Genomic DNA, 26,602 nt, shown 5'->3' with positions numbered 1-26,602 from the left:
CGGAGCCTCCAGAAAGTACTCACTCCAGCTTCTGTGGCCTTCCCTCTAGAGGTCAAAGGTCATTTTGGTGCTACTACTGAAACAGCAACAATACTGGAGGCTGGCACCATACATACCTGGGGTAGGAACAGCCTAGCTCTCATTGAGTTGGTGACTTAACAGTGGGGTTAGGGTTAACCCCAACCCTGATGTCTGGCAAACAGTATTTCCTGAGTCAGCGTTTCCCTCATACACACACACGCACACACACGGGCAGGCCTGTAGCAGTCTTCAAGGCCAGTAGAGGGCAGGGTATCCTGGACACCCTGTGTGGGCGTGTCCACAGTGTTTGTACAGCATTTAAAAACTCGACGTTCAGTCTTTACATGATTGTATATGAACCACATGAAAAAATGTTTTCTGCTGTTGTTTTGTACTAAAGAGTAAATTATGATCAGATTTGAAGTATAAAAAGACTTTCTAGAAAGATTGTATTGTAAACTATGGCAAACATTTTATCCAGGTAAATGTTGAGATGAATAGGTTGCCAGCGACAGCAGAGAGAGGAGACGATCCAGGCTTCCCCTGAACTCCCCTTAACCTGAACTCCCCTTAACCTGAACTCCCCTTAACCTGAACTCCCCTTAACCTGAACTCCCCTTAACCTGAACTCCCCTTAACCTGAACTCCCCCATGAACCGTCGAACATTGTAAATAGACATTATCAAGCCATTGACTCTCATTGCTGCCATGACAACACCCCTGAATACAGCTCTGTTTGTTGTGACCCCAGGACTCCCCACACTCACGTGTGTACACACACACACACACAACAACCTGGTTCTGTCTGTGTGGGGTGGGGGACAGTGGTGGTTCGACCCCCCCCCCCCCCCCAACAGTAGTCTCAACCCCATCCCAATTCTCCATCCAGAATCACCCCATCCACTTTCTCCATCCAGAAACAGAATACCTTTTTTTGTTGAATATTCTAGAACACCAACATTGAACCTGTTGTCTTGCACTTTGGTATCGCCTTTCACCTGGACAGTCTCTTCTCCTTTGGATTTTAAAAACTTACTTGTGAATATTTTATGTCCTTTCTGGGTTATTAATGATTTAATTGTTGGGTCTGTAAGCTGTGACGATGTTCTGATGGTTTGTTTAGTAGTCAACTGTCTCTCTACCCCTGACAGTCTGCACCCCCTCAGTCTCTCTACCCCTGACAGTCTGCACCCCCCTCAGTCTCTCTACCCCTGACAGTCTGCACCCCCCTCAGTCTCTCTACCCCTGACAGTCTGCACCCCCTCAGTCTCTCTACCCCTGACAGTCTGCACCCCCCTCAGTCTCTCTACCCCTGACAGTCTCTCTACCCCTGACAGTCTGCACCCCCTCTCAGTCTCTCTACCCCTGACAGTCTGCACCCCCCTCAGTCTCTCTACCCTTGACAGTCTGCACCCCCCTCAGTCTCTCTACCCCCTGACAGTCTGCACCCCCCTCAGTCTCTCTACCCCTGACAGTCTGCACCCCCCTCAGTCTCTCTACCCCTGACAGTCTGCACCCCCCTCAGTCTCTCTATCCCTCACAGTCTCTGTAACCATTGACACAGGTCAGTCTATGTCTCAGCTGAGTTTCCACTTGGACCAAAACATGGTGTGTCACCGCAGTGCATCTATACAGACAGAGGTATTTATGGTACCCCCTCCCCACACACCATTAGTATAATTACAGAATGCATCTGATCACCTTTTTAAACCAATTGGTTTTATGAGATTTTACAAATCAAATCCCCATATTTAGTTTCCTTCTGTGTAGTGTCAGCCCTTTACGGATCACCTTGTTTTATACCAATGTGTCCATTTTGACTATTCTGAATTGCTTATATTATTGTAGTTTAAAGATTAGCTTTTTTTGTAAAAGTGTGAATAAAAAGTGTATCTTGTTTCCTTTCTAAACAGTGCTGTGTTATGACCTTCTGATCGTTAGGGTCTGGCTCACCCTCCAGACTGGTGTGGTCTGGGCTGGGTGATCAGCTCTGATGTTGACAGTTGCTTTTCTGTCTGAGGGATGGTCACATCCAGGATGTGGATGTGAGCTGTGCTAGCCAGGCTAGCACGCTAGGCTAATCAGGCCCTGGTCGCACCTGCCCACGTATGTAGAGGTGACTGACTATGCTAATTCTCCTAGCTAGCTTGGTGGTCGTGGTGATTGTCATGTGCTTCTGTGGCGACCCGGTGGCTGGTCTGAGCTCCTTGTTGAACATCACAACTCATGCAGGCCTCCATGGGGCCTCTTGTTAGGTCAGGGATATACCACTGAATCACTTCAGGTCAAACTCAGTTAGGCCCCAACATCCACCCACCTCCTGGAGATTGTCGTCTTTCCAGAAACCTGGCAATAACCCCCATCTTACCCTAACACTGAGCTAGACACACACACACACACACATACCTGTCCTGTTTAACTCTACCCACATACCCTCTGAACCACACACATCTAGTTTATATCATCTCCTCCTCTATGATCCCAAACTTCTCTTGACCTTTTGCCATCTACCACGGTCAATATTTACACTTCTGGGTCCATCAATGGCTCATCCATTTGTAAATAGAGATGCCACTGTACATACTCTGGAGCAACTGTTTACCATTCATTAATACCAGCAAAACAAGAAGATTCTCCTGCACAGCACACTCGAATGTCCATTCATGTTACATGATAAGAAATGGAAATCAAGGCAGCTGTTTTCATCAATAATCTACACTGTTGGAGGCTGAATGGTAAACCCTCTCTCTCTATCTCTCTCTCTCTACAGTGTTTAGCACTCTACTTTTCTGTCTTCACTATTCTTGTTGGGTATGTAGTTTTCTGTTGCTATGACTGTTTCCTCAACACCTATATCTATGTATTTTCCTACTTAAGGTTGAAAATAAATTATATTTCTGTTTCACTTCGGTGTTTGGTCTGTTGCTCGTGCTCAGAGTGGATTTGTTGTCAGGTTTACTACCAGGCTGTCCATGTTTTCAACCATTATGTCACCCTTAGATGACATTCTTTTTTTTCTTGGCCCTGGTTGGAATCATATTTGAGGTTGTACCATGTGTATCCACTAGGTGGAGCTAGAGTATCACCCACGCTGAGTCAACACAGAATAGGAATGACATCCTCAAATCCCTGTGCTGCCATGACACACGATGGTGAGACAGGTGGCAAATAACACCATAGTGAGGTGAGATGGGTGGGTTCAGAGAGCACCATAGTGAGGTGAGACAGGAGGTAGGTCCAGAGAGCACCATAGTGAGGTGAGACAGGAGGTAGGTCCAGAGAGCACCATAGTGAGGTGAGACAGGAGGTAGGTCCAGAGAGCACCATAGTGAGGTGAGACAGGAGGTAGGTCCAGAGAGCACCATAGTGAGGTGAGACAGGTAGGTCCAGAGAGCACCATAGTGAGGTGAGACAGGAGGTAGGTCCAGAGAGCACCATAGTGAGGTGAGACAGGAGGTAGGTCCAGAGAGCACCATAGTGAGGTGAGACAGGAGGTAGGTCCAGAGAGCACCATAGTGAGGTGAGACAGGAGGTAGGTCCAGAGAGCACCATAGTGAGGTGAGACAGGAGGTAGGTCCAGAGAGCACCATAGTGAGGTGAGACAGGAGGTAGGTCCAGAGAGCACCATAGTGAGGTGAGACAGGAGGTAGGTCCAGAGAGCACCATAGTGAGGTGAGACAGGAGGTAGGTCCAGAGAGCACCATAGTGAGGTGAGACAGGAGGTAGGTCCAGAGAGCACCATAGTGAGGTGAGACAGGAGGTAGGTCCAGAGAGCACCATAGTGAGGAGAGACAGGAGGTAGGTCCAGAGAGCACCATAGTGAGGAGAGACAGGAGGTAGGTCCAGAGAGCACCATAGTGAGGTGAGACAGGAGGTAGGTCCAGAGAGCACCATAGTGAGGTGAGACAGGAGGTAGGTCCAGAGAGCACCATAGTGAGGTGAGACAGGAGGTAGGTCCAGAGAGCACCATAGTGAGGTGAGACAGGAGGTAGGTCCAGAGAGCACCATAGTGAGGTGAGACAGGAGGTAGGTCCAGAGAGCACCATAGTGAGGTGAGACAGGAGGTAGGTCCAGAGAGCACCATAGTGAGGTGCCAGAGCTAATCACTACACACTGTTATGAAGTTTAGAGGCAGCAGCCGTCAATACTGCCTTCCCTGTCTGGGTCATGAACCTTTTGTTGTTTCGGTGGAATTTGCTGTTGGAACTGATGTGTGTGTGTGTTGGGAGGTAAGAATGCATGTGAGTGCTTGCATTTGTGCATGCCTGTGTGGCTCACCCCAGTTTTGGCCGTCCGTTAGTGTTGTGTTGACGTGGCAGTGAGAGTTAAGAAGCCTGTTAAGCACTAACAGATGTAGACGCTCTTTCCACCTCTCTCCCTCCCCTTTCTCTCCCTCTATTTCTCCCTCTCTTTCTCCCTCCCTCTCTCTCTCATATGCTTCCAGCTCTTCCTTTTTACTTTTTATTACTAAATTCTAAGTAAAGGCCAGTTCATTTGAGGATCATGCTTTTGTGAGTGATCCTTGCCATTTGAAACTGGACCAAGATCTGATTTCCACTGTTGTGGTTGACTGATTGATTTAGAATAGAGCTGAGATTTTACTGTTGTTCTTCTCTACCTCAGAGCCTTCTCTACCCTGGAGCAGAGATTCTACTGCTCTGGTTCTCAAACTCAGAACAGAGCAGAGATTCTACTGCTCTGGTTCTCAAACTCAGAACAGAGCAGAGATTCTACCGAGGTTGGAGCAGCAAACATCCAGACCACTCGACATGTTTCTGCACCAGACAGCAGTTACACGTCACATGGTAGAAGAGCCTGGATGAGAAGGTCTGGTGGAGGTTGTTATAGTTTTACCCTGGTGTGAGCTCATGATGCCCACTGAGTTTTATGGTGGGGTTTGTTTTTTACCACAGTCACATGTTTAGGAGTTATATGGAAGGAACGACACCTGGCTTGAGGCTGTAAAGACGTGTGCGTGTGCACACGCGTGTTTATGCTCTTGATCAAAGGATAGCAGTTGTCACACGCGCAGACCCGCACACGTGATTAGCAGAACCAGGCATCAGATATTCACTGGCTCCCCAACGTGGTACGATCTCGTTGTCAAGGAAGAGACAATAAATCTCCGTGGAAACACTGGAGCTGAGAGGTATAAGCTCCAGGTCGGGCGCCCGTCTGGTTGCTATGTTAATGGGAACAAGAGCCAGGAGCGCTCAGCTGTCCATCCAGGACTGCCCCTGCACCTCACCCCCCCCTCCACCTCACCCTCCCCTCCACCCAGCTAGCACCCTCCGCCCTCCACCCCTCCCCACCCAAGACTGCCCCCCTCCACCCTGCTAGGACTGCCACCCCCACACCCCCTTCCCGGGTCACCAGCTCTCCTGACATCACATGACAGCGTCTTCACTCCTCATCATGTCTCTGGTGTTTGTGTGTGTGTGTGTGTGTGTGTGTGTGTGTGTAAGAGAAAGATAAAGCAAGGGAGATGTAGAGAGAGAAGGAAAGAGACAGGATGACAGGATTTACACATTCCCCAAGCCTAATGAGGGTGAGGGTGGCAGAAACCAGAGAGAAGGGAGACATTACGCCAATACTGAGTGTGTGTGTGTGTGTGTGTGTGTGTGTGTGGGGGGGGGGGGGGCTCTGTTCAGTTAGCCTGCTCCTAGCCTCTAATGTCTAGGTGTGTGTGTGTTGTGTGCGTCTTCTAATGTCTAGTGTGTCTAGATATGTCTGTGTGTGTAGGGGTGTGAGTGTCTCAGTTTCTAATGTGTCTTGTGGTGTGTGTATGTGTCTGGGTGTATGTGTGTGTATTTGTGTGTGTCTAGGTCTATGAGTGGGTGGGTTACGTGTGTGTGTGTCTAGGTGTGTGTCTAGGTCTATGAGTGGGTGGGTTTCTTGTACTTGTGTGTGTGTGTGTGTGTGTGTCTAGGTGTGTGAGTTGGAGGGTTTCTAGTATGTCTAGGTGTATGTAGGTTTGAGGCTGCATAATTACACAGCAGATACACATGATTACTGTAATAACCAGTTGGGTTCCGAAGCATTCAGAGATGTTTTCCTCCACTGAGATGAACTGAGAAACATCTTCTTGCCGCTCTCTGGCATCTCCTCCGTGTGTTTGTGTTTGCACACGTGCGTGTGGCTTATGTAAACAACAGTGGTTTCTGATCAGTCGTGAATTAGGAACACAGAATCTAGACCAGACCTTCTGACACACATGTGGAGGTTGTGATTGAGTGCGTGCGTGCGTGTGAGTGAGAGCAGACTACACACACATGGTGAGCGGATGTTATCAGCATAGTTTGAGACACATTTAGAACATGGCGTGTCTCACATTTGGTGCAGGGGCTACAAGGATTTAGGAGAGGTTGGGGGGAGGCGGGGGGGGGGGGTGGGCTGGGGGCTTTGGGGGTTGGATGAGGACAGAAGCTTCTGGAACGCACACGGATGCTGAGGTTCACCATGTCGTTGACGTGGTGGTTGTTGTTGTTATTGTGGTTGTGATGATGAGCTGTAACTTCCTGCTCTGCTCCAGACGGTGGGAGGGGCCTGTGAGGTAGGTGTGGGAGGGGCCTGTGAGGTAGGTGTGGGAGGGGCCTGTGAGGTAAGTGTGTCTTCCTGCACTTTGACCTGTGAAGACCTGAGGCATCTCCACATGTTACAGTTCTTCATTTGGCAGACCCTTTCATCCAAAGCAGTGTATGTCGTAAATTAATCTCATAATCAAGGACCCACAGTTCTAAAGATATTACGGTGGTTAGTGGCAAGAAAAGGTCTGTGTTTTACGAGACAGTGCAACAATATCATCATCTCAAGTTCCATATCACGTCATTCTGCTGATAGGAAACAGCAGCACCATCTCATTTAGAACAGAATCACATTTTAGCAGGTGCTAGCTACGTGTCAAGATTCCAACATGTCGATGTCTCACAACACGTGTTCAAAAAGGTCAACGTTGCAGACACCATGAGAGGTAGTGCACAGATAAGGTGAGGGGGGGGTTCTTCACGGAGGTTCGGCAATCCGTCCAGGTAGAGGCTGAAGAGGTGCATCTTCAGACCTCATCCAGGAAGGTCCTGGTCTGGACAATGTCCTAGAGGCTTAAGGGGCCAGGGTTGTAGACCTGGTACAAGCAGCAACATGCCACCTGTTTAGAAACCTTAGCAGGGATGTGGTGTGTGAGATACAGACAGCTTGGTCCTTTCAGAAAGGACTTCCTGTATTCCACCCGGGGGGGGTGCAGAAAGAGTGAATGAGGGTGAATGAGGGTGGAGGTGACTGAGAGAAGAGCAGAGAGAAGATGAGGATGCAGGTGGTGTTTGGGACCCAGAGGATTCTGGGAAAATGCTTTTGGATTCTGCAGAGGATAGGGTGTGATGGTGTTCTATTGTCATGGCGACCCATGTCAAGTGCTCTCATAAGAGCTCAGACTTTTGATTAGAGAAACTTGTTATTGTGTCTGACTGTTTACATATCTCTGTCTGTCTGCCTGCATGATACTGCATGTCTGTCTTGTCTGTCTTTCTGCCTATACCTCTCTGTCTGGCTCTGGGTGTCAGTACTTCTCTGTTTCCAGAGACTAAGTGTGCGTGACAGATGTGTCATTGTGTGTGTGACACCGTGAGGGTGTTAAATGTGTGTGACAGATGTCTGTGTGCAGCCTTCAGGTTCCAGCCTTGTGCTCCAGCAGGTCTGAGACACTTCATATCCTGTTGACTCCTGAGGAGCATGTCCTCCTCCTCAGTCCTCCACACGCACACACGCACACACACACACACACACACACACACACACAGATATACATGATCAGAGCAGAAATGCCATTAAACATCACTTCACTTTATGACCTCCGAATAACTTGAAAGGTGCTAATAGGATAGAGGGAGAGATCTCCAGTCCATTCTCCCTCCTCTCTGAGTGCCAACAGCAGACTGTTAGCATGCATGCATGTATGCCTCCCTCCTCTCTGAGTGTAAACAGTAGACTGCGCACTACAGCATGCGAGGGTTCGGTTAGCATGCATGCATGCCTCCCTTCTCTCCCCCACGATCTGGACCCCAGCCACGATCTCTGATCCATATTTCAGGCCTGTCAGAGACGATGTCTAGAATAGAGAAGCCGTTCCACTTCGTACTCCTGCCTCGTGTGTCCTCCAAACTCACTTAATAAATGATTGTTCATAGGGTGAAAGCAAGACCTTCCCTGCTCTGCCATACACCTGTAATCTACGAGGGGGAGGAGAGGAGGTCTTAAATGTGCTGTTAAATAATATGTAATGAAGGATTACTGTTTAAGGGCAGGATATTAGAGAACCCTAAAAAGCTAACAGGCTGGTCTTGGTTCACTAGTTAAACTTCTAGAAAGTTCTGTCCATCTCCGTCCTCACAAACACGTTTGTGTACCGTGCGTGTATGTGTTCAGGTTTGTGCATGTGTGTGTACGTGCATTTGTGAGTGTTTGTGAGTGCGCACGCTTGTAGGATTGTGTTGTTTTTTTTTCCGCAAGAAAAACAATCAGGATTCTGGGGGCTTCCACTGGGGGTATTAAAAAGTCATGAACCAATTTGAGCTCATTCAGAATCTCAAACAGTGCTTTCATTAAATATTCACAGAAACCTTGTCCACATGGGCCATAAACAAACATTTGGAATCAGCGAGGATGGTGGCTGAGGCTCGGTTTGAAGGACCTGTCGGAGATCTGCTTCATGAGTGACAAGAGAGGAAGATGACCGTCAGGCTGCCCAGAATGTCTGACCACCAGGTGGAGACAGGAGGCTCCCTGTCTGTCTGTGTCCATCTGTCTGTCTGCGCATGACTACCCACCGTCTCTCTCTCCCTGGAGGTCAGGTCAGTAGATCCACTCGTCTCTCTCTCTCCCTGGAGGTCAGGTCAGTAGATCCACTCGTCTCTCTCTCCCTGGAGGTCGGGTCAGTAGATCCACCCATCTCTCTCTCCCTGGAGGTCGGGTCAGTAGATCCACCCGTCTCTCTCTCCCTGGAGGTCGGGTCAGTAGATCCACCCGTCTCTCTCTCCCTGGAGGTCGGGTCAGTAGATCCACCCATCTCTCTCTCCCTGGAGGTCGGGTCAGTAGATCCACCCATCTCTCTCTCCCTGGAGGTCGGGTCAGTAGATCCACCCATCTCTCTCTCCCTGGAGGTCGGGTCAGTAGATCCACCCATCTCTCTCTCCCTGGAGGTCGGGTCAGTAGATCCACCCATCTCTCTCTCCCTGGAGGTCGGGTCAGTAGATCCACCCATCTCTCTCTCCCTGGAGGTCGGGTCAGTAGATCCACCCATCTCTCTCTCCCTGGAGGTCGGGTCAGTAGATCCACCCATCTCTCTCTCCCTGGAGGTCGGGTCAGTAGATCCACCCATCTCTCTCTCCCTGGAGGTCGGGTCAGTAGATCCACCCATCTCTCTCTCCCTGGAGGTCGGGTCAGTAGATCCACCCATCTCTCTCTCCCTGCAGGTCAGGTCAGTAGATCCACCCATCTCTCTCTCCCTGGAGGTCAAGTCAGTAGATCCACCCATCTCTCTCTCCCTGGAGGTAGATCCTTCCATCACCAGGAGGGTCAGACACACCAATGTGTGGAGACATTCAGGGATGTCCCCCTGTGTATGAGACAGTCCTGTATCATAACACACCTCACACACACTGCGGGCTTTGATTTATGTGTGTGTTTGTGTCTGTGTGTCGAGCTTGTTGCCAGGTTTGTGGAGCAGGTTCAGTGGTCTCTCATCCACATGTCTGGTGCTCTTCACTGATTGGCTGATTAGCTCAACAGAGACATTCTCTGAGTCTCCAGACACAACAGCATGGCAACCAGTCACTGGCTCCTGGCTCCTCTCCACCATCTCTCCTCTTCTCTCCTTCTATCCTCCATCTCTCCTCTTCTCTCCTTCTATCCTCCATCTCTCTTCTTCTCTCCTTCTCCATCTATCTTTTTTTCTTATTCTCTCCTCCCTCATCTATCTTCTTCTTCTCTCCTCCTCCATCTCTCTTCTTTTCCTCTTCCTATTCTCCATCTATCTTGCTGGTGGGCAGTTTCTCAGAGGTCACAACCAGCAGGAACCTAACTGTGTGTGTGGAGGTATGTTGTCTATAATGACTCATACAGACACACAGACAGAATATGTGGTTTTGGACAGGTCATCATTATACCTCTCTCTCTCTCTCTCTCTCTCTCTCTCTTCTGTGTGAAGCATTAAGGATATGCGGATCCCATGTGACCCTGACTCCACGCAGTCTGTCGCCAGAGAGCCACATCATGTCATTAGAGACAGGCTTGTCTGAAGGGACGGACGGAGGAGAAATATTATTAGGATGAGAAAGAGACACAAAGAGAAAGTGAGAATAAAGAGGCAGGGACACATGGAAACAGGGTCCGAGAGAGAAAGAGAGAACGAGAAACGGAAAGAAATGAACAGTATTGAGAGATAGAGGGACAGTTGTGAGATGTGCTGTACATTGTGTCCTGGAGAGATTCACTCCTTCTTGTTGTGACCAAGCTCCTGCCATTTGTTGACTCGCTGAGGTGACGCAAGCCTATTGGTAGAGAGAGTAAGCACACATTCTCACGCTCCGGGCCCTATCCTGGGGGAGGTGCGTTGCTCTGGGTCATGGTGTTTAGCCGACAGAAAACGGGATAAGGTCCTATGACATCATCTCCTGCTGAGGCTGGGGCCTTGAGGCTGGAGGCTGAAGGCTAGCGCAGAATCTGACCAACAGGGTGGACCTGGTGGATTTTCTGTGGACCTGGATGCAGGGAGGGAGGGAGGCATGGGGGGGAGGGAGGGGGGAGGGAAGGGGTGTGGAGAGTGGAGTTAACAAGCTACGTGACTGGTCTCAGTGTTCAGCAGTCACCGGGAGAGAGGGAGGCAGAGGAGAAATGAACTGGTAATTAGAAAAACACACATCACTGATGACAACTGAAAATAGGAGGGAGGAGTAGGAGGAGAGAGGATGGATTGAGGGAGGGAGGGGCAGGAGGATGGATGGCAGAGAGATAAAGGAGCCGAGGAGGGAAGGATTGTGGTGAAGGAATGAGCAGAGAGGGAGGTGGAGAAAGGCTGTGTGTCAGGAGAGAGATGACACAGACAGAGAAAGAGTGAGGGAGGGCAGAGAAGGAGGGAAGAAGATGAAGAAGATGAGGAAACGGGAAAAGAAGAGATGGATGGAGGGTGGGGGAGGGGGGGGGGCAGACACTGAAAGACACAGTGATAGAGATGGAGAGATAACAGATAGAGTAAGACAGATGGGGAGAAGGAGAGAGACTGAGAGTCTGAAAGAGAGAGACAGAGAGAGAGAGAGTCTGAGAAAGAGAGAGCAAGTGAGAGAGAGCGTGCGAGACAGAGAGAGAGAGAGACAGAGCAGGAGGGAGTTGTTAATACATTGATCCAGGCCCCCTGGGTTCACGTCTTCCATTTACCAATATCCCTTCGCTCCTCCTCCTTACCCAGCCCTATCTCCTCCTCTTCCTACCTCTCTCTCTCCTCCCCAGCCCTCTCTCCTCCTCTCCCTACTTTTCTCTTGTCCCCAGCCCTCTCTCCTCCTCTCCCTACCTCTCTCTCGTACCCATCAGTCTCTCCGCCTCCCCTTCCCGCTCTCTCCATATCTCCATATCCCTCTCCTCCTCTCTCTCCCTCCTCTCCATCCATCTCTTCCTCTCTCTCCCTCTCTCCTCTCCATCCATCTCTTCCTCTCCCCTCTCATCCACATCCCTCTTCCTCCCTCTCCTCCCCATCCCTCTCTCCTCTTCCTCCCTCTCCTCCCCATCCCTCTCTCCTCTTCCTCCCTCTCCTCCCCAATCCCTCTCTCCTCTTCCTCCCTCTCCTCCCCATCCCTCTTTCCTCCTCTCTATCCCTCTCTCCTCCTCTCCATCCCTCTCTTCCTCTCTCTCCCTCTCTCATCCACATCCCTCTTCCTCCCTCCCTCTCCTCCCATCCCTCTCTCCTCCTCCCCATCCCTCTCTTCCTCGCTCCTCCTCTCCATCCTTCTCTTCCTTTTTCCTCCTTTCCATTCCTCTCTTCCTCTCTTCCTTTCTCCCCCTCTCCCTCTCCTTTCCTCCTCCCCTCCTCCCCTCCTCCTCTCCCTCCCTCTCCTCTCCATCCCTCTCTCCTCCTCTCCATCCCTCTCTCCTCCTCTCCTCCTCTCCATCCCTCTCTTTCTCTCTCCTCCTCTCCTCCTCTCAATCTACATCCCTCTCTTCCTCTCTCCTCCTCTCTCTCCTCTCCATCCCTCTCTCCTCCTCTCCTCCTCTACATCCCTCTCTTCCTCTACATCCCTCTCTCTCCTCTCTCCTCCTCCCTCCTCCTCTCCTCCTCTCCATCCCTCTCTCTTTCTCTCCTCCTCTCCATCCCTCTCTCCTCCTCTCCTCCTCTCTATCCCTCTCTCCTCATCTCCTCCTCTACATCCCTCTCTTCCTCTCCATCCCTCTCTCTCCTCTCTCTCCTCTCTCTCCTCCTCTCTCTTCCTCTCTTCCTCTCTCCTCCTCTCTCTTCCTCTCTCCTCCTCTTTCCCTCTCTCCTCTCTCTTCCTCTCTCCTCCTCTCTCCCTCTCTCCTCTCTCTTCCTCTCTCCTCCTCTCTTCCTCTCTCTTCCTCTCTCCTCCTCTCTCCCTCTCTCCTCCTGTCTTCCTCTCTCTCCCTCTCTCCTCTCATTCTCCAGGAACAAACACTGTCGCTCGGGAGCACCGGACCCCTGGTTGCCGGGCAACCGCACACTGACTTGATGGAGTGGAGAGAACTTCTGAAGGATCTGTGAAGAGGAGGTTATTAGACCTGAGACCCCCCCTCCCCCCCACACACACCAACACACACACACACACACATATAGACACACTCCAATACACACCCACACACCAATACACATCCGCCCATGCACACTGGTGCAGACACATACACACACGGCATGCACACACAACAGATGAGTCCAGTAGAACTTCCCAGTAGAGATGTAGAACATGTGGCAGCTCATAGTGATGTAGGGAGGAGAGCTCAGAGCTGCAGTGCTGAACCAGAACCTGCACTAGCTCCACCCAGACAAGGGCTGCCCTGTGTTGACAATACATCTGCGTTTGTCTTTCTAAGAACAGAGATGGAGAGTTAGGATATATCACACTAGAGGCTGAATCAAATGACCTGGTTCTATATTCAAATGTGCGTGCGTGTGTGTGTGTGTGTGTGTGTTCGTCCCTGTGTGTGTGTGTCACCCAGCAGCAGCTCTAACACAGGCCTGGCTCAGCTTATGTAAGGTCCACCTGTTTAATCTTGATGATCACCTGGTCCAATCAAGAGGTCTCCTTCAGGTCCTAAAGCCCATGATCCTCTTAGAGGGCCAGGGGTCGATTAACCATGATTAAAATGCTCCCAAAAAAAAGTTACACGTGTGTGTGTGTGTGTAAGGGAGGACAATTTTCTGTGCACGTATGGACATGTGTGTGTGTGTGCACAGTGGAGAGCCATGCTTGCAGTAGTAGAAGCGTGCTCAAGAGGAATTGGAAATCTGATCTTGTCCCAAATGGACCAAGATGACATTCCAATAACCCTGCACAGGCCTGGCTCACACAGCCTAGGGCTGTGTCTCTGTGTGTGTGTGTGTGTGTGTGTGTGTGTGTGTGTGTGTGTGTGTGTGTGTGTGTGTGTGTGTGTGTGTGTGTGTGTGTGTGTGTGTGTGTGTGTGTGTGTGTGTGTGTGTGTGTGTGTGTGTGTGTGTGAGTATGTGTGTGTGAGTATGTGTGTGTGTGTGTGTTGGGTAGAGTCTATCTGAAGTCTTGCCCCAGGCTAGTGATCTGAGCGTCTACATAAAGTGTGTGGCCTGGGGTAGACAGAGCTAAAACTGGCTTGTTGTGAAACTTGAAATGACACAGACACATTTAGACGATACACAACACCCCTCACACTGATACCCTCAAACATAGCCCAGACACACACAGACACACACAATCCTAACCACAACATCATTTTGGTTCCACTCTTTAAAACTACAAAGGACGACGAAGACAAAACAACACAATATTTGTTTGTATATGTGTGTAGTGTGTGTGTGTGTGTGTGTGTGTGTGTGTGTGTGTGTGTGTAGGACGGACAGTCTGCAGCTGGCTAAGCACTGAGGATTCTGGCCATGTTTTTCTAGGGAGTTGAGGAAGAGTGGGAGAATGTTTTATGCCTAGAGGTGGATAAACTGTGTGTGTGAATAGTGTGCCTTATGTGTGTGTGTGCATATATATTTGTATGTGTGTGTGGTGTGTGTGTCAACAGTATGTGTGTGTGTGTGTGTGCGTGTGTGTGTCAGAGCCATATCAGACATATTGTAGCAGAGAGGTGAAATGTTGTCGTTGTTTTCATGCAGATGACTCTGGAGCTGGTCTGTTTCCCTGCTGCAGCTGCTTACTAAATCACTCTAAATACAGGCCAACACAGCCTACAATACAACTAGAAATCAAAACAACATTTCAAAAACCATCAGTCCTGGTCTGGATTATAACAAAGTAAATAATGTTGTATTTGGAGGGCAACCACTTGCTCTCATTGCCCTTAAAGGTTGAAAACTCTGGGACACATCACAACCTTTTTGAGGTCCTGTGACGTTCCAGGGAAGGGCTGTGATTGTCGACCATAATCCTGACCATATCAGCAAGCCCCGAAATGAATATTCATAAAAGATTCTCTCTACCCACAACTTTTCGCCAGAAGGCTTTTTCTTTTTCAAACCTGAAGGGGTGAATTCAGGCTGAAATTGGGATATTTTCATAACTTTTTAAATACTCCTACTTTTGACTACCCCACAGTATCTATCTCTGTGTTGAGGTAGGCTGCCGTCTTCCAATATGGGGTCATTTTACCACGGTTATGAGGAATCTCAGATGGGGTGTCGTTCCAGTTTTCCAGAGTTGTAAATGCCGGAACATTCCCTCCTCATGTTGTGTGTTTTTATGTTCCTCTTGGATGCAAAACAGACATTTTACTACCCCCCTGTTTCCTAATGGTTCTTAGGTCTGTTTGTCTATATATGTGTGTGTGTGTCTGTGTCTGTGTTGGTAGAAGCATGTTTGTGTGACAGTGATGGTGTGTTCAGTTTGGTCCAGTGTAAGCTGTCTGACTGTTGCTCCCTCTGATGTCAGACTGGTGAATGTGAAGAGAACGTTCTGGTGTCTCCATCATGCGATCAGACTCCTGAAGAGGACTTACTCTGAGTTCTAAAAGATATGATAGAATGAGACAAGCTGAACTGTTCTACACACACAAGGATGCACACAGACACACAAACAACGCACACACACAGGTTCAAAGACACACTAGCATAGACAGACACATGTACAGACTCACACATGTTGCAACAGATGGACACAGACACACACACAAACACACACACACAGTGACACACACACTCCACACAGGAACACACATGCAGCAACACACAGACACACAAGCCCCTCTCCAGAGGCAGAGGTAAGAGGGTTTTGTAGTATGTTTCCCCACTGCGATCGATGGCTGTTGCGTAATTTTCTGTCGGGCACTTACCTAACCGCCTCTCTAAGGCGCTGCTTCCTCATCCGCAAGGACCAGCAGCCAATCACAGAATGACCCCGCAGCACGCTTCCTGCCATCACGCTTCAGCTGGCACCTGATTGGCAGCGGGACAACATGTGGTTCATGCCGCCATCCATCCCTGTTGTCTGTGTAGTTTGTGTCTGCGCATATCGTGTATGTGAGTGTGTGGGTGTGGGTGTGTGCGTCTGCCCTGTGAGCCTGTGTCTCTGCCATCCCTGTGCTCTGTGTGTGTGTGTGCGTCTCTGCTGTCTGTGTGTGTGTCTCTGCTGTGTGTCTGTGTGTGTCTCTGCTGTGTGTGTGTGTGCGCGTCTCTTCTGTGTGTCTGTGTGCGTCTCTGCTGTGTGTGTGTGTGTGTCTCTGCTGTGTGTCTGTGTGCGTCTCTGCTGTGTGTGTGTGTGTGTCTGTGTGCGTTTCTGCTGTGTGTGTGCGTCTCTGCTGTGTGTGTGTGTCTCTGCTGTGTGTGTGTGTGTCTCTGCTGTGTGTGTGTGTGTGTGTGTGTGTCTCTGCTGTGTCTGTGTGTGTGTGTGTCTCTGCTGTGTCTGTGTGCGTCTCCGCTGTGTGTGTGTGTGTCTGTGGGCTAGCAGTAGCCCTCAGGGGACGTTTAGAGCTGCTCACCTTTAAAGAGGCACCAGACACACACAGCCCAGTCAGTAAATACAGGAGATGTGCAGACGAATATATTACTGCTCAACTCCACACACACACACCCTTGTACACCCACACCCTCACTCGGTCACTCTTTATCTCTCTCTCTTTCATGCACACACACACACACACACGTGTATGCACAAGTCTTGAGGGCATCCTACTGGAGTATTTTCTGTTGATCAGTGTTTTGTGTTTGTGATACAAGTGAACGTACAAGTGTCTTCTGACGTTTGTTTGAGTGTGTGTTTGGGTGTGAGTGTGTGTGTGTTTGATCCTTTTATTCTGAAAGGGCTTTAAGGATTTTAATTGAACCCGTCTCTGAGATGCAGAGTGTGTTTGGTCTGTCATCTATCTGCCTCTTACGCCTTAATACATCACATCACATGACAACACAGTACCAACCACTTCTCTCCCTCTCTCCTCCTCTCTCCCTCTCTTTCTTTCTTTCCCACCCTCCTCTCCCTTTCTCCTCCTCTCTCTGTCTCCCCCAGCTCCTCTGTGGTTCTGTCTCCTAGTGCAGTCAGCGTGTTCTGTCTCCTAGGACAGTAAGTGTTGTTCTGTCTCCTAGGACAGTCAGTGTTGTTCTGTCTCCTAGGACAGTCAGTGTGTTCTGTCTCCTAGGACAGTCAGTGTTGTTCTGTCTCCTAGGACAGTCAGTGTGTTCTGTCTCCTAGTGCAGTGAGTGTGTTCTGTCTCCCAGGACAGTCAGTGTTGTTCTGTCTCCTAGGACAGTCAGTGTGTTCTGTCTCCTAGGACAGTCAGTGTTGTTCTGTCTCCTAGGACAGTCAGTGTGTTCTGTCTCCTAGGACAGTCAGTGTGTTCTGTCTCCTAGGACAGTCAGTGTTGTTCTGTCTCCTAGGACAGTCAGTGTTGTTCTGTCTCCTAGGACAGTCAGTGTTGTTCTGTCTCCTAGGACAGTCAGTGTTGTTCTGTCTCCTAGGACAGTCAGTGTTGTTCTGTCTCCTAGGACAGTCAGTGTTGTTCTGTCTCCTAGTGCAGTGAGTGTGTTTGTGTCGCCTTGTGTCTCCTGGCAGCAGATTAGCCTTAAATGATCCAGTCAGATTCTGTGTTGTTGCAGCTGGACCCCTCACACATGAGAAGTGTTTGCTCACTAAACCCTGACAGTTGGTCTTAAACAAACACACAGATATGAGGCTTGCCCATACAAAAGGCATGCGCACACACGCAAGCGTGCGCAAACGCACGCACAACTCTCGAGCGTGCTACAACACGTGGAAACACTTGTGAGTGGCCAGTGTGTGTTTGCAGACCACAGCTGTGAGGGCTGGCCTGGCGTTCATGTCTTCACCTTCTCTCTTTCTCCTCTCGCCATCTCTCTTTCTCGCTCCATCTTTCTTTCGCGGTCCCTCTTTACAGCTCTGCCTCCAAACCTCAGTTCTCTCTCTTTCTGTCGTGCAGTTCTTCATGTCTCCAGCAGGAGTCTGGGTGCAGACCTCAAAGGAGAGCTCAACGTGGCGCTCCATCTCTGGCATTCTCAGGAAGCAGACTGGGCTGAAAGGTCAGTGATGCCACACTCTCATCCTCGCTGCTGTTGACACTTGGCATTTCTATGATCTTTTGCTCTAATTAAAAGAATAAGGAAAAACTGTTGCTATGGCTGTGGTTTTCTAGTGTTCTGGAGCGTCCGTGTTGTGTTGTGTGAGTGTGTGTGTGTGTGTGTGTTAACCCTTCCAGTCAGTCTAAGTTATCTAGAAGGAGACTCCCTAACCCTAACCCTTCTAAAAGCAGGCTTCCTCAGTCTGTGTGTGTTATCCATCTCTAACCCTAACCCGCTCGAAGGCTGTTGCTGAGAGGAGGAAGCAGCCCTCAGCGATGGCCTTGGTCTGTTGTCATGGTGATCCCTCCGTGGTGATTCTTCATAGGGTTTAGAAAACATGATCTTGTAAACTACATTGCCCACAACACACAGTTGTAATATAAACTACAGAGAGAGTGAGGGTGAGTGAGAAAGAGAAAGAGAAAGAAAGGTAGAGGGTGAGAGGGGATTTTGAAACTTTCAGCATGTGCCTAAATAAGCGTTTTGGCATTTGTTGTGTGAAAATCTTTCACAACTGGATCAATGAAGGAATCAATACAAGGTTTATGGAAATTGAAAGTCCACCTTTAAACACTACTTTGATTTAATGCATCTCTGAAGTGATTAGAACACACGGTTCCGGTTTGAACAAGAACCTAGAACATGGTGCTTTGTTCTTAGACAGCCAGCTAGCCCTGTTCCTCCCATACTCCCACACCAGCTGCCTGAAACCCAGATAAATCATCCAACCAAGAGCCCCTCAGGCAGGGATCACGTCCCGGCCTGCACCCCTCCAAGCCCCTCGCTCTGGATGTAGCGCTAACGTTTAGGGATGTGAGGGAGGGAGGATCGAGGGAGGGGGTGTGGTGGAAGCGGGGACGACACAGAGATGGATGAGGAAGGGATGAGGGAGGAATGAGGGAGGGAGGAGGGAGGGAGGAGGGAGGGATAAAGGAGGGAGGAGGAAGGTAGGAGGAGGAAGGGAGGAGGAAGGGAGGAGGAAGGGAGGAGGAAGGGAGGAGGAGGGAGGCAGGGAGTGAAGGGGTCGGGACAGGGATGACGGAAAGAGTATCTCTCCCAGGTCAGGAGGAAGGGGGGTTATCTCGTGATCCTGCTTGATGAACGTGTGGTGTTAGAGCTGTCAGCTGGTGCCTCTGCTCCTTCACATGGCCTGGCTCTGCCACGCGCTGCTCCCCGACAACACAGATCCTCCTGGTGTTACTGCAGGAGCTGAAGATGCAGAACAGGCTGAGACGGAGAGACAGTCTAGGTTCTTGGCCCACACACAGTCGGTCTAGGTTCTAGGACCACACTGGCAGTCTACGTTCCAGAACCACACACGGTCAGCCTATGTCAGTATCAGTCTAGAACCTAAACTTCAGGATCCGACCTAACTAACCCACATCCATTTTCCAGAGGAAACAACATCTTCTCAGCACCATGTGTCTGTCAGTCTGGACTGAGTACACATCCCTAAGAGGGGGAGCGAGAGAGAGGGAGTGTGAGGGAGTGTGAGGGAGTGTGAGGGAGTGTGAGGGAGTGTGAGGGAGTGTGAGGGAGTGTGAGGGAGTGTGAGGGAGAGAGAGGGAGTGTGAGGGAGTGAGAGGGAGTGTGAGGGAGTGTGAGGGAGTGTGAGGGAGAGAGAGGGAGTGAGAGGGAGTGAGAGGGAGTGTGAGGGAGTGTGAGGGAGTGTGAGGGAGTGTGAGGGAGTGTGAGGGAGAGAGAGGGAGAGAGAGGGAGTGTGAGGGAGTGTGAGGGAGTGTGAGGGAGTGTGAGGGAGAGAGAGGGAGTGTGAGGGAGTGTGAGGGAGTGTGAGGGAGTGTGAGGGAGAGAGAGGGAGTGTGAGGGAGTGAGAGGGAGTGTGAGGGAGTGTGAGGGAGTGTGAGGGAGTGAGAGGGAGTGAGAGGGAGTGTGAGGGAGAGAGAGGGAGTGTGAGGGAGTGTGAGGGAGTGTGAGGGAGTGTGAGGGAGAGAGAGGGAGAGAGAGGGAGTGTGAGGGAGTGTGAGGGAGTGTGAGGGAGTGTGAGGGAGTGTGAGGGAGTGTGAGGGAGTGAGAGGGAGTGAGAGGGAGTGTGAGGGAGAGAGAGGGAGTGTGAGTGTGTTCTGAAGTGGTGTGGTCATGTGTGAGAGGCAGATTGTTCTGGGCCAAAGGGACATTAAAGACTGTGAGTCCCAGAGACCGGCAGTACTGTGTGTGTGTGTGTTTGTGTGTGTGTGTGTGTGTGTGGCACAGATGGACTGCACTGAGGTTACACCAGAGAAAAGAAAACAGATATGTTGGGAAGTGGAATTTCCTGGAAAAGACTGTGGAGCTTCACACCCTTCCGCCTTAGAGAGAGAGAGAGAGGGGGAGAGGGGGAGAGGGGGAGAGGGGGAGAGGGGGAGAGAGAGATTAACAGACAGACTGACAAATAGATAGATATTTGTTGCTGCTTTCTTTTAATTGTTTATCGTACATCAGCCAATTACTGTGAGTGTAGATTGATCCCAGGAATGGTCTATGTGCTCATATGAAACTTGTGTAGGACTAACCCACCTAGCCTAAACACACACACACAGGCACACACACACACAGGCACACTTGCCTGTGTTGAGCTCTTGTGTTAAACAAGTGTCTGACTGCAAGGACATCCATCAGGTGAAGTAGGTCATGTGAGGAGAGCCTGTGTGTGTGTGTGCGTGTGGCTTCGGGGGGGGAGGGTCTCTACATAGGACGACATAACACCTTCCCTTGGGAGACTGCCTGTCTGTCTGTCTGCCAGTCTGCCTGCCTGCCTGCCTGCCCGACTGTCTGTCTGTCTGTCTTGGTGCTCGCCTGTCTGTCTTCCTCAGAACAGTGTCTCAATAGATACCCATGTCCCCCAGGGAGACAAGGGACCAGAGATCTGAGTATTATGGGCAAGCACTCGGCTTCACCATGGAAACTCCAATAAGAATCCAGCATGCTAGGACTGTGGTCTGGCTGAGCAGGTTTGCCTGTGGGAGAACAGACAGCGCGCAGGACGTCCACAGGCCTGCCCTCCTCCAGTGACACTCCTGGTATTGTGTAAGTGCTTTACTGGGAATGTCTGACACAACACAGGCTGGATTCACCAGCTTTCTCTCTGCATTCTCTGAATGTACCAATATTTATTTTTAGGTGTTGAATTTTAAATCATAACGTTACATAATGATTTGATTATGTATCCATGCATACGATTTCCTGTCCGCTCTGTGAATCTGTGTGAGGGTGTGTGCGTGTGTAGGTGTGTGTGTGAGACTGTGTGTGTGTGAGTGTGCGTGTGTGTGTTTGACACTGAGCTTCTTGGTATGAGCTACAGGGATGTTCCATAAAGTTTAATTATATGTTTCATTCCCTGTGGAAGGACTGAGATTAAACCAAATTAAATTGTGTTGGTGCATAATATGTTTCTTCGCTGTAGAACACACACACGCAACTGCATGCGTTTGTGTGCACACATGCCCACACGCACACTTTTGTGCACAAACAGACAAAAAGCTGACAGGCAAATGTAATGCAATACTGCAAAGACCTGGAAAACACTTGGGTTTGAGTGTGTTCGTGAAAGGGTGTAATTGAATGTTAGGGTGTCTGTGTGTGTGTGTTGTGGCAACCAAAGGGGCAGAGCTAGGACCACACAGCACAGCACAGGTTGTGATCTGCCCAAAGCAGTCGTTTATTGCGTTTAAAGCAGGAACCGAACAAACAAAAATACAAAAAGAAATATGGTTCTTCCTCGGTCAAGGGCACGGTCAGGACTGATCTCCGGGCTGTCTGGGTGGCCCGCCTTTTACCGTGGGGTTCCTGCTCATGAGCTGCAGCTGGGTGGCTCGTTGTCTCTGGTCGGGGCAGATCCCCGAGGTATCTTCCCCCGATCACCTGACCCCGGGCTTGCTGCGCCTCTGGTTTGCCACAGTGTGTGCTGGTATATGCACGTTCAGTATGTGTGCATGTGTCATTGTGTGTATGTCCATGCGTGCTTGTGTGAGTGTGATGGAAATCCTGTATCCATCTGATCAGCTTCCTGCTTACTGTATTATTTATTGTTATCTGTATATTTAGGAAGTTTTAGTATTAGGGTTGGTATAGTCGATTATTTATTGCTATCTGTATATTTAGGAAGTTTCACTTATTTAAGCTCAGCATAGATGTAAATGATGTTCTGTATACTTATGTTATGTTATGCCGGGTGCTTACGTTGTCTTGTCTTAAGAATTTCAGTGCCCAGTCTGACCTTGTGTTGTTCTGTGTACCTGACAAATAAAAGACTAGAACTTGAACTAGAAGTTCTGTTGCAGCCAGCTTCTAATACAGGGCTTCCAGCTTGCTTTGTACGAAGCAAAATGTGGGTTGGCCCCACCAAATCTCACTCCAAGGTTTTTTGAAAGTTGGCAGCCCTGCTGCTACATCCATCACCCTCTTCCTCCTCCTGCTCCAGAACCACATGGGTCAGCCTGACGGCCCCTGCGCTCACCTTAGCCCTCCTGACCCCCCTGACCCCTGACGGTAGTAGTCTAGCTGCCCCTCATGTTCTCGGGGTTCGCATCATTAAACGTTCAGACCACCATCCTAATCGTGACCTTTTCCTGTAAACACCGGCACTAAACAAGACAGACGTGAACACAGAATGACAGGAATCTAGGTCACCTGTTGTTCAATTGGCAGAAAAAGCCTGATTAATATGTTTTCTTATAGTTTACATTCTTTATTTTATTTAGCAGACACATTTTTTTACAATGCGATGCACAGTAAGTGCTCCTAAAAAGGGTAAAGAATCAAGGATCAGAAGTGTGTAGTTCTACAGTATTTCAACTGTCAGAGTCAAACACACACACACACCATTGTAGGTTTCAGTAATACAACACTGTAATCTTGTATCTCCTCAGTGGTCTGACTGTCTGTCACGTAGAGGACAGAGTTGGACACTGGGTTTCTGTACTGGTGTGGATCTTATCACACACACACACACACACTCTAACCCTGCTCCTCCTCCTCTCCTCTCTAACCCTGCTCCTCCTCCTCTCTAACCCTGCTCCTCCTCCTCTCTAACCCTGTTCCTCCTCCTCTCTAACCCTGTTCCTCCTCCTCTCTAACCCTGTTCCTCCTCCTCTCTAACCCTGCTCCTCCTCCTCTCTAACCCTGCTTCTCCTCCTCCCCTCCACCCTGAACACACACTCTGAAGAGGGCTAGGAGCAGGAGACAGGGGGAGGAGGGTGGGGAGGGAAACATGAACTGTGGAAGTGGAGGTGGATGAGGGAGAAGGAGGTTGTGAGAGGGAGAGGAGGGGAGGTGTGTAGACCCTCTCACCCCTGCACTCTGAAGCAGCAACAATGTACTTGTGTGTGTGTTAAGAAAGAGAGAGACAGACAGAGAGAGAGAGATGGAGACAGACCTGTTGTGACAATGTGGTGAAGTGACACCACTTAAAAACCCCAGAACCCAACTCATTCCACACATTCCTCCCTGAACTGAACTCTGGAAGGACATTTAGTTCTGGCCTGCTATCTCTCATTCCCCTCCATGCACACACACACACCAAAATGCTTTCTTAATTATAGTCATAATTCCATGTCTTCTCTCACTGTCTCTTTCTTTCTTTCTCTCTCTCTCTCTCTCTCTCTCTCTCTCTCTCTCTCTCTCTCTCTCTCTCTCTCTCTCTCTCTCTCTCACACAAACACACACACACACACACAGGCCATTGACCCCTGTGGATATTTCAGACTGGGTTGTGTGGTAGCTCTAACTTCACTGCTGACGCCCAGGAAATAAGCCTTCTTGTTTCCCAACACTAAACTCCACCTCTGAACCTGTACAAAATTAATATTCCTTAATCTACTCGCCCTAAGAGGATTAACATTCAATTTTCATTTTTGTGTCTTTAAAACGGCTGCATCATCATCCCAGCTGGGTGGTGTCAGTGAGTGAAGAACTCTCATTGGGGCAGACATCTCCAGTACTGGCCAATACGTTGGGGGGGGAGTACTTTAACACAAATCAAACATCTCTTCGTGTGCTTCAGCAGTGGAGCCTATGATGCTCAGGGTCAGGGGTGCTGGGCTGAGGTCAGGGTCAGGGGTCAGGTGTTGGGTCAGGGAGGGCTGCCCTGCTGCTCCAGGGATCTGTTGAAGATGTGCCAGTGTGCGGTTGTCAGAGCCTGTGACAGGCCATGGAGGGGAGGGGCCACGTAACTAGGGCGCACCCCCCTGCTGTGAGGTAGTGGATCTGGGGCAGGAGCAGGGGGACACGGAGGGGGGGCGGGGGGGTGGCACTGGGACTAGCACACCTGGGAGCGGCACTCAAGAGGAGAGGATGTTTATGTGTTTACGATGAATAACTCTCTCCCAGGTCAGCGATCAGTCATCCTGTGTTTCTCTGGCCTTGGCCTTGTCTCTGGCTCCTTCAGCCTCTGTTTCACACGAGACACATCACACTGTCATGTCCTTACTGCTGAGGCTAATGAATTGACAGTCTCTCTCTCTCTCTCTCTCTCTCTCTCTCTCTCTCTCTCTCTCTTTCTCTTACACACACACACACACACACATACACAGAGTCAGTATTCAGCTCTGTGACCCTGCCCTGATACAAGGCCAGACTGACATCTTAACATGTAGCCTTCCAGGATTGTCGCCATGGCCACCTATCAGAGGAAAACCCTGCTCCTCCTCCTCTGTAACCTGCATCTCCTCTTCGTCTTCTCCCCAACCCTGCTCCTCCTCTCCTCCCTAACCCTGCACCTCCTCCTCTCCTCCTCCTCTCGAACCCTGCGCCTCCTCTCCTCCCTAACCCTCCTCCTCTCCTCCCTAACCCTGCTCCTCCTCTCCTCCCTAACTCTGCTCCTCCTCCTCTCTAACCCTGCTCCTCCTCCTCTCCTCCCTAACCCTGCACCTCCTCCTCTCCTCCTCCTCTCTAAACCTGCTCCTTCTCCTCTCTAACCCTGCGCCTCCTCTCTTCCCTAACCCTGCTCCTCCTCCTCTCCTCTCCCTAACCCTGCTCCTCCTCCTCTCTTCCCTAACCCTGCTCCTCTTCCAAACCAGATATGTGCTGAACCTCAGAAGATGGAATCTGTTTTCGTACACAAGCTGTTAGCACATGTACAAACAACAGAGTGGACATCTGAATGAACGCACACACACACACACACACTCACTCTGAAGGTGCCAAGCCTGCTATAATAACTTACACAAACAGGCGGGTGTCTGGGAGGATGTGAGTGTCTCTCCTCCAAGTCTACTTTTCAAGGTGCGGGGCTTCACGTCTCCATGGCAACACCGAAGCGATCAAGAACAGGAGGAGGGAGTGAGGAGGAGTGAAGGGGGAGGGGGGGGGCTGTGGGAGGGGCCAATGGGAGGTCTTTCAGATGAGAGGCTGGTATGGTTTGGAACACTGTGACATTTACAAGCAACCACTGAGAATGGGGTGGGGCTCTCAACCTCTGTGAGAGAGAGAGAGAGAGAGACAGAGAGAGAGAGAGAGAGAGAGAGAGAGAGAGAGAAAGAGAGGGAGAGTGAGAGAGTGAGGAGGGTCTAAGCCTAGAGGGGGTCCACACAGCAAGAGTCCAGGTGTGATGTCAATGCCTTGTGAAAGATGACCTCTCTTTTTTCCCCTAACACACACACACACGCACACACACACACGCACACACACACACATCTGCTGAGGGTCAGAGTGTGTGTTTGTGTTGCAGGGACCTCCAGGTGTTATTGGACAGTTATTACCTGCATGCACCCAGTCTGCCCCAGATCTGTCTAACCCTATCCATTTCTTGCTGTTTATTTCCCCATCGCTCTGTGTATCTCTCTCTTTCTTTCTGTTCATGTTTCTTGCTACCTCTCTCCCTCTCTCTCTCTCTCTCTCTCTCTCTCTCTCTCTCTCTCTCTCTCTCTCTCTCTCTCTTTCTCTCCCTAGGTATTGGGTGCTAATGGGTTGATAAGCTGCAGTTCCTGTTGAACAGTCTTATCGTACATGAGCCCGATCAGAACAGATGAACAGACACACACACATACACAAATATCCAACCTCCTCTTCTCCTCATCCGCTCCTCCTTGTAGATGACAGAGTGCAGGGTGAGGTCATGGTAACAAGCTGAAGTGAGGTAAGTACCATAGCAGCTATGTCACTGGATCCACATGGCCAGACGTTTTAAATCTTCCGTTTTTTCATCGTAAAAGTCAACTTTTTTTTTCTTTTTTTTTTTTACACAACCCTCCTTAGTCCTGTAAAATGGGGGCACTTTGAGCACCCTTCTTTCAAACCATCCCATCGTTTTCCAACCTGCAGCCACAGGCGGCGCTGTCGCACCACTGGCTCCCCGGGCCGCGGACGGGATATTCAGATAGTTTATGCAACCTTGCAGAACAGGACGGGCAGGGAGCGTGCTGGAGCCGGACCAAAGGATCACGCATTACAGCCTCAGTAGTGCTACAAAAACTACTTATTTCTCATTCTGCGGAAGGAATTTGTATCACTTTTAATAAATATCTGCCCCCAGCACCTCCTTGTCGTGTAAAATCCACCACGAGCTGTCAATCAATCACTGCACGTTTCAGCACTTTCAGAAGTATTGTCGCTTCTTCGCGTCTCCCTGCGCCAAATAGTGAGAGAATGAGTGGGCGAGTGTATGTAGAGTCTGGGAGTTGTCAGGGCGCGCAAAGGCAAGAAGCGAAAGAGGGGGGGGAGAGAGAGTGCGTGAAAGTGAGAGAGAGGGAGAAAGAGAGGGGAGGAGGGAGGGAGTGAGCGAGCAAGGGAAAGAGAGAGAGAGAGATAGAGAGAGAGAGAGAGAGAGAGAGAGAGAGAGAGAGAGGGAGGGAAAGAGTGAGAGAGAGAGCGACAGGCAGAACGAGGGAGAGTTAG

General features: G+C 50.0%; 1 long non-coding RNA gene across 1 annotated transcript; it reads left to right on the top strand.

Annotated features, from left to right (window-relative positions):
- The first annotated feature begins 76 nt into the window (after nucleotides 1-76).
- On the top strand, nucleotides 77-26,232 carry LOC146302123 (uncharacterized). The gene is made up of 6 exons (XR_014766428.1): nucleotides 77-2,756; nucleotides 8,630-8,864; nucleotides 17,635-17,734; nucleotides 20,617-20,797; nucleotides 25,658-25,844; nucleotides 25,964-26,232. It is a non-coding gene; the product is annotated as an uncharacterized LOC146302123 (long non-coding RNA).
- Nucleotides 26,233-26,602: the final 370 nt, after the last annotated feature.

Source organism: Hypomesus nipponensis, chromosome 1, assembly GCF_054491055.1.
Source record: "Hypomesus nipponensis isolate SF chromosome 1, ASM5449105v1, whole genome shotgun sequence".
NCBI classification, from domain to species: domain Eukaryota; kingdom Metazoa; phylum Chordata; class Actinopteri; order Osmeriformes; family Osmeridae; genus Hypomesus; species Hypomesus nipponensis.
Note: the sequence above shows the minus strand (reverse complement) of the source record. Positions and strands in the feature narration are given on the sequence as shown.